General features: G+C 41.8%; 1 long non-coding RNA gene across 23 annotated transcripts; it reads right to left on the bottom strand.

The window, feature by feature from the left end:
- Positions 1–663: 663 nt before the first annotated feature.
- LOC123187376 (uncharacterized) lies at positions 664–7,874 on the bottom strand. Of its 23 annotated transcripts, none has more exons than XR_006493984.1 (12): positions 7,420–7,874; positions 7,279–7,335; positions 7,120–7,176; positions 5,809–5,919; positions 4,686–4,724; positions 4,233–4,340; positions 2,880–2,921; positions 2,680–2,758; positions 1,848–2,564; positions 1,470–1,571; positions 1,088–1,230; positions 664–996 (listed from the first exon to the last, which is right to left on the bottom strand). It is a non-coding gene; the product is annotated as an uncharacterized lncRNA (long non-coding RNA). The 23 variants fall into 23 exon arrangements; XR_006493985.1 differs by having other exon boundaries at positions 2,680–2,750; XR_006493983.1 differs by having other exon boundaries at positions 2,680–2,754; positions 7,420–7,873.
- Between the last annotated feature and the right edge of the window lie 644 nt (positions 7,875–8,518).

The following is an 8,518-nucleotide window of genomic DNA, read 5'->3' as shown; positions in this document are numbered from 1 at the left end:
GTAGTCAAAGGCGATATATGCATCAAAGATATAGACATGCCTATTAGAGCAATGCTAGACTCACGGGCAGTTTACGGGGATTGACGCGATGGTTAAGGATGATTGGTTGAAATTGATAAGTGAGGTGGGCCCACCAGTTAAATTAGGGGGGGTGGGTATTAGAGGAGGGCACGAGGAGGTGGGGGTCATGGAGTTTGTTGTTTCTTTCCAAGCATGTAGTATTATCATGCCTATTAAGCATCTTCTTTTGCAAATGTCAGGTATTTGCTCATTATAGTTGTATCAGCTTGATATAACGTTTGAACTAAAATACCCATTATCGAAGGAAAAAAAGCATGCCATGAAGATGTATCACCTAAGTGAAGAAATAATTCAAACCCGTATATTGCAGTGCGACTTAATTGTCGCATCAAGGCGACATAAAAGAAGCAAATGTCGCAAGATTTCTCTGAAAACTGTAACAATCTAACCTAATTAGCCCCAAACTATTAACATAACCACTAGGTATATGTAGTGGTAGTGCCAAAAACAGGTTGGACCATCATGACAATCAGATCGACAGTACTCAATACCCCATTAATTAACTCAACTAGATGACCCGGTTGCGCCAATGGCGCAAGAACCGAATTAGAAAGAATGTTAGTAGTGCATAAGTAGGAGATGTTACTGGAAAGATAATGCAATGTGGATTATATTACAAATCATGAAATCAATATCAGAGAACCAAATAATGTCACCACCTCTGTACTAACAACCAACATTTTAGCATAAGCAGTATCACAGGAATGTTTACTTGCACATCAGGAGTATCACAACTACAACTAAAGAGGCATTGTCCTCACTGTTGTCCCTGAGCCCTTCACAAGGAGAGTTCCAAGCCTCGCAACTTCTTCCTCCAGCTCTGCACATGACCCTCAGTTACGAACCTCGTCCCTCAGCAATTAGACTCCGGTAGTTTGCAAACTCCCATTTCCCATTGCAGATTGATTTACATGGCTACTCTCACCAATGAGAGGACCAAGCACAGAAAAGATTCAGAACTTTTGGAAGCAAAATTTATAGAGCTATGAGGTCTCTGAGCACTTACCATGCCTAATCGCATGAATCCAACAAATTTGCCAACTCAAATGCCACAAAGACCAAATGATGGTGTGAGGCAGCTCACCATATATTATCGACTCTTACAATGATAGATCCATAGATCAGCGAGGATATTCATAAATGCTTCACCTAAGAAGGCCAAGATGCCATACACACAATTAGAGCCAAAACAACACTTGAAGCAGTGGAAATAGCCATCCACTTGCTGGAGGAAATAAATGAAATAACAAGCAAGAAGAAAGCAAAATGATGTCGGCAGTGTATCAAACAATCGTACTGAAATGATCAATACACAAAAAAGGAAGCGATCTCTAGTTGTCAACGCACTGAATTTAGCATATAAATGACATGGTGACTAAAATAATTACCTTAGATCATCTTAGGAAATGTTCCAGCAAAGAAGGCAATGACTTTTCCGTATCACCCATAGCATGATTTTTTCAACTTCAAATCGTATGATACCATGGACTCTGCATATGTTGATAGGACATAATAATTAGCCACAAAAAACAGGGGTACGGATAACACATTGAAAGTAAAAGCAGAGAGCAAATTTAATGCTTACAACAAAGAATGGGCACAGATAACTTATTGGTTCATCTGCCACTACTTTATTATCTATGAAGAAACTAAAAGTCAAATGTACAACTAAATCAGGAATAAGAACACCATAATAATTAGCCACAAAAAATAGGGGTACGGATAACACATTGAAAGTAAAAGCAGAGATCAAATTTAATGCTTACAGCAAAGAATGGGCACAGATAACTTACTGGTTCATCTGCCACTACTTTATTATCTATGAAGAAACTAAAAGTCAAATGTACAACTAAATCAGGAATAAGAACACCATAAAACACTGGGCTTGGTCTGCATGCAAACCATTAATCTGATTGGAGATGGAAAATTAACCAATATTGTACCTCGTGCATTGGCACGGGTCTCGCCGATCTGAGCCTGGCAACAAAACATACCAGCATGTAAAGGAAGGGTTGTAGAAAAATTAAGAGAAGGAGATGCCAAGTAAACAAAAAGCATGTATCTTAGTCATCTCAATCATATTATCCATAGCGCTCCTCTAGGAATGAGCGAGAAAATGATCAAAAATCATATGGCAAAGGAATATCAAGGACATCACAAACAACAACAATAAAGGAAACACTACGCATTGCTCTGAAAAAGGTCCCGACCCTGGCGGGCGCGCGTGAAGGGCCGACGTGGCGGCATATCGACTGCACCTGGCAATTGTCTTGCTATTGCTAGCCCTCATCGCCGATGTGCTCCTTCCTTAGTCGCTGCCCTCGAACCTCCTACTTAGCCGGGGAGGGGAGGGTCGCGGGGCGCATGAGCCGTGTGAGATCGGCAGCTGCCATCTCCCACCCATTGAGCCGCCTACTTGACTGGCACCTGCTCCGCCCCTCCTTCGGCCAACAACGTCTAGGTTGAGCACTTCCTCGGAACTACTGATACAGAATTGAAAAACAAAGAATGGAAAATGCCTTATTAGCAACACATGGATACCCCCAGTTTATAGAAGGATAGTAAGCATGGAGATGAGTTCATAGACATGGTGCTCACGAGAAGGGCTGCTGGTGATTCCTATATTCTTCAGCGGAGGAGAAACCAAATTAAGAGAGGATCATCATGTTCTATCTTACTCGAGTGACCAAAAGATGATATAATCATTAATTAATTTGTGCAAGAATAATATTAATAAATTCAATAGTTTAGAAAGAGTGAAGAACAATATTAATCAATAGAAAGAGCGAAGAAATTACCTCCTTCTGTTCAGTAACACCGCCATGTACAAATCATATAACCTGCAGATTTCAAAAGAAAAACTTATGGCCTCATAAAAGTTGTGGCATAGTTCTAAAAAGTTGGACCGTGAGATTCAACTTTTATATAACAAGTAATTTATATAGAAAATTTCACACTCTATATTCTTTCTCATATCTTTTCTTAATGTCCCGTAACTCCATCCATATAGTTTATATAACAAGTATTTTGCACAAAAAATAGTTCACACCCTCAGATCATCACACTCTGTATAGGCAACAACAACTACCAGACGTACGACACAATCTGTTCTACTAAACATGTCACGCATGGCTGGTATTCCAAAAGAGAGCAGTCACATGTGAAGAAGGGTCTCACTCAAGGTCATCATGTTGTGTTCTGTTTCTGGCCATCAGTCTCAAGGATTCATGTTCAGACTCCAAATTCCACTTTCTTGTGTATGCACAAAGGACAACTAATTGGACTCTGCATCTATAGTTTTTTGCTTCAACAGGTTAAGAAGATTCATGTCCAGAATCCAAGTCACAACTTTCTTGCTTATGTAGAAAGAGGGAAAGACAGTAATGCTCCATTGCCTTCTAGATTTATTACATTTAAAAGCTAGATAGTAGAGCCAGTTCCTACAGGTCAAGTAAATTCTACGCAAATAGTGCCCTGTAACCAGTATACATACACAATCAGACAAAAAGAAAAACATGGACATAAAAATTGTTGCACCCATGATTTCTACTGTATTTGCAACATCCATCCATTTATCTCTGTATATCCATGAAAGCAAGAGTCATCGTCAAAATGTTTGTCCGTTCAACAAGCGAGCAGTTACTACAACGCTTCTATTGCCCACCCCTACTTAAATGTTTTGAAAAGGTTATGCCATAGGTGGTTCCGGTATGGTCTTTTAATAGGTTAATAAGTCATTTCTTGATAAGTTGATGCTTGCATGGTCTGTCCTGTGCACGGTGGGTTATTAGAAGACAAATATATCAAAATGAAGTGAGTATTAACCACACAAACACACAATTTTGATTTTTTACATTAACTTTCCTTGTCATAGACCTCGTCCTAGATGAGTAGAGCTTCTGCTCTTAATCACAACAAATAAATCAAAGTAAATATAGTGCTAATCGTTTGTATGTACACTCGCATACTAACAACAGGCCGCAATTACTAAATCCCAAAAATTAGGCCTTTTTTTGCGAAGACCCAAAAATTAGGCTATGACTGAACCGAACTTCCAAACCAACGTCGAGGGTCACAGATATTCTACAAGATGAATTGATGGAAATGGAAACATAAAGTATGCACTGGCAGTAGAACCAAAATTTGCAAACCTGTGACGATGAAAAAAAAACTGAATACAACAAACTATATCTCAGCCATGCCATCTGAAGGTTCTGAACCATCCAAATAAATTTTATACCAAGATTATTGATGCATTCCTGTAAAATAATAAGATACAGAAAAGGCAGTTAAAAACCCAGGTGCAGGTCTGTTTAAAATTCAGGGGCAGGTCTGTTTAAAATTCGGATCAATTCTACATCACTATTTTCCAATTCTACATCACTTGTTTGTGAATCTCCAAGGAAACAGACCTAAACTTTGTGAATCAGTATGTGGTGCATCCCAATATTATTTTTATCAACACGGGGTGCATTGTCAGGTAGTATACCTGAAGTCCAGAATTTAGTTAAGCAATAGAGCACACTTTATATGTATACGTACTTAATAACCAGAGTAGAATGTAAAAAGTCTATGGAAAGGGAGATAACAAACTAATAAAATACCTTGTCATGGCAAGCCTGTAAATACTTCCATAAAGCAACCTGGAACATCAAAATCCAACTATGAAATTCTTAGTGTGACACCTCCTAAAAATATAGTGCAGTTAACGGATCTAAACTAATAAGAAAATAATTTACTACATGCAGAAAAGATATTGTTCCATCATGACATCTTGCCAGTTCTGTCATGAGAAGAAGATGACCAACGAACTGTCAAGGGACTCTGGTTTACCATTACAAAGAGGCAATGGATTCAAAATGAACAATTATAGCATCAAATAGAGCAGAGCATTTGTATTTGTCAGCATAGGACATTGCAAGAGTCAGAAGAATATCATCACACAAGTACTGGGGCATCACAACACCGTCTACAAATAATTCTCATGAACTCTAAGGAAAGAACAAAAATTCTAAAAGAACTAAAAGTTGACTCTTTTGCGCATGTTCACGGAGAATTAGGTTTCCTGCTGACCATGCCTCGTTATATTATATTGCAACAGAAGAATAATAAAGATTTAGGAAATTTAAAATCAAGTATTACCATTCATTTCAACAGAAAACAAATTGTTGGTGAGCCAATATACATGTCTAAAATGTCTGCATAGTATAGATATTAGAGTTTATGTTAAATAGAAATTAGTTTCAGGTTTTTATTTGTCAGCAAAATGCCTAGGATGATCATGCATGTCTTAAAAATAAGAACAAAAATGATCCTATGTAGTTCTTTTATACAGATCAGAATCATAGATATACTCGTGCTTTCCCATTAACTCTCCCAGCTAAAACTCGGTTAATTTGCCCACGTACAACAGTTTTAGAAGGGTCCCGGTCAGCCCAGGTTCGTCTCTCGCTCTGTGAGCCTGCTCAAGAATATTAGTCGTCCATCGATTGTGGACGATATCACTACTTGATACCTGCCTTATTAATTAGTTCAAGTCTACATCAACAACCGCTACTTGAGAAGAATTAAACTCTACTATTAGCTTGTGCGTACAATGCACATTCTATTAATGCTACCAACATTTGCTATTAGACTCTTAAATCAGAATTCATGTTTCTATTTTCTAAATCAGAATAATGACCTTGGTATAGCAGAAACAAACACACATGTAGCTAGCTGAATTACCTCACAAATTTATTAGCAAGGTAGTAGCAAAATCTTGAGCTCTTTCCGGTTCTTGCCATGTTTCCACTCCAGCAATCCCTCCCTAGCTACTGCCCAAATCTTCACTGATGCCTGCAAAAAGTGTGCACGTGTGACTGCACTAAGACAATCAAATGAACAAAGTCCGACCAAGAAAACAAAACTTATACCAATAGTTCTTAATTTGCATCCAACCACGGCATGAATGATCTATCGATTCCAAGCATTTCAAAGATGATATTTCTTTTCTCTATTGTCAAGTAAGAACAGCAAACAAGAACACCAAGCGGACCGCATCAACATATCATCAAGGAATACACCACTCCAGGAGTAAAACCATGAACCTACAGGGGTCGCCAAAGAGGCGGTGTGAGAGGAGGAAGGCTCCAGGAAGGAGCAAGACTGCTGCAGCACCCGCGACAACAGTGCACGGTCTGTCAGGGGGCAAACCTTCTTGCGATGGCGACGACCACATCCTTTCTCTATTCGCACTTCCCATCGGCGGCGGCCCCGTTGGCTCTCCATCTGCAGCAGATCCATGGCCGGTGAGGCATCGCAGCAATGGCAAAGAGGCAGCTGCGGTGCAGGGAGTCCACACAACTCCACGCACGCGGTGAGCTCCTGCTGCTCGCCGCCCTCCTTCGCATAGCCGATACGAGGCAGCGGCGTAGGATGGAGAAGCTCCCGACCGGCAGCGCTGGGAGGGCACGAGAGCTGCGTCGGCCGCTGGACATGAAGAAGAGGGTTTCCAAGTAATTTTCTTGTCATACTAAATCCACAGATGTGACAAAACTGCTCGAGTGTATTGAACCTGAATGTACACATGTGTGATTTAACACTAACTTTACTACAGATTTGATTCAGTTCATCAACATGAATTTGGTTGCCACCATACACATCAGCCGGACGATTACCAGATATTTTTTTTTGACTGGGACGATTACCAGATATTACTATGATTAGCTTTAACAAGGGGACAAACAATTTGTTAGTGGTTAGCTCAACAAGAATCTAAACAATTCATGGCATTTATCTCCTAAGACACATCCAACAGTTGTGAAGAAACAGTTACATCAGGGTGGGGATAGGAACAAGGACTGAGAGAGATGAGGAACATGCCTAGTACAAATCCAATCTCAGCCCCTTTTTCTCATCGTTGATTACAACCGTTGCCATTACGAACACCTACAAAATATATGTTCTCAACTCCTGAATATCCCACGAGAAATAGCATCAATAAAGAACGATGAAACTGGACTTAAATTCAGAGAGAGAGAGAGAGAGAGAGATCACCTTGTTCTTATCCAAGCTCTTCCTCAAGATTCATCCCCTTATTTTTGTTCCTCAGATCTGCACACATATGTTTAAAAAAACAATAAATCAAAAACTGGGGAGGAAAGAACATGAAACTGGATTTAAATTGAGAGGGATGGAGAGAGAGAGAGATATCACCTTGTTCTTAGCCAAGCTCTTCCTCAAGATTCATCCCCTTCTTTTTGTTCCTCAGATCTGCACACATATGTTTAGAAAAACAATAAACGAGGAGTGAAAACTGGGGAGGAAGATAACTCTGGCCGCAGATGGGCAACCTACACTGGGGACATGTGACGACGGCCGGCATCCCCTGGAACTCCGACCTCGCTGCTCCTTCCCTCATGCCCATCGCCCTCATCCTCCCCTGCTCCACGCCCACTGCTTCAGCGATGTGGGCCCGGTCTCTCCAGCCCCTCCACTGCCGTACGCTCCGCACCACCGCCACGAAATCTCCTCCTCCGTGGAGAGCTCCCGCAGGCGCGGCTCCTCCTCCTCTGCATCTCCAAGGTGAGCAAGGAGGCCTGGATGGTGGTCGCCGTCGCCATCGGAGAAGCTCCCCTCCACGCAAGCAGCTAGTGGGCGCCGGCTGGGGGGAGCGACCGGCGAGGCTCTGGCCCAGGTCGGGGAGGCAAGCAGGGGAGCCGGCGTCGAGGAAAGAGGAGATGAGGAGACGAGCGGGGAGAGGGAAGGGGCGGCGTGGGAGAGAGAGGAGGGAGTGAGCGAGGAGATAAGGCTGCTGCGTTACTTTTTCCCTTTTACCCCTCGTTGATCTAGGGCTTGTTGCTTCTGTTACACAGAATTGGACGAGAGCCACGCCATTCTCTTGACCCGACTTGTAACGAGGCCCACTCGTCATTCACTGTGGAGACAGTCATGAACGTGAAAAAAACGGACGGCCCACCACACGCCAGCAGCCAAAAGCGGAGTGACAGTAAAAAATTGGGCGGCCGAACGAGCGTGGCGCACGCGGTGGCTTCAGATGGGCGGGTAATCTAGCAGCTTTTATATGTTAGATTAGCACCTAATACTGCATTAACCTGTCCCAGTTTCGGTAGCGGACAAATCAAGCCAATGCCACGACATCGCATTATGAAGTGAACATGGATCCTGGTGTATCTACGTGTTCTTCCAAAATAAATGGAGAGCGCACCGATGCAGGTATTCTATAGCCCCTGCTTGCGCCATCAGATCTTCTTCTCTTCCGTGGACTTGCTGTACAACACTAAAGCTAAGCTAGGATCTCCATCGATCCAAGCTGCATCATTATCCGCACATAATGCTATATTAGCAGAGTGAAACAATAAACTTACAATTGTGTCGGATTTGGGCCACCAATCAGAGATCTTGTGGCCAAAAATAATTGGATCTCTGTTGTGTT

The sequence above is a fragment of the Triticum aestivum genome, chromosome 2A (assembly GCF_018294505.1).
Source record: "Triticum aestivum cultivar Chinese Spring chromosome 2A, IWGSC CS RefSeq v2.1, whole genome shotgun sequence".
Taxonomy (NCBI): domain Eukaryota; kingdom Viridiplantae; phylum Streptophyta; class Magnoliopsida; order Poales; family Poaceae; genus Triticum; species Triticum aestivum.
Note: the sequence above shows the minus strand (reverse complement) of the source record. Positions and strands in the feature narration are given on the sequence as shown.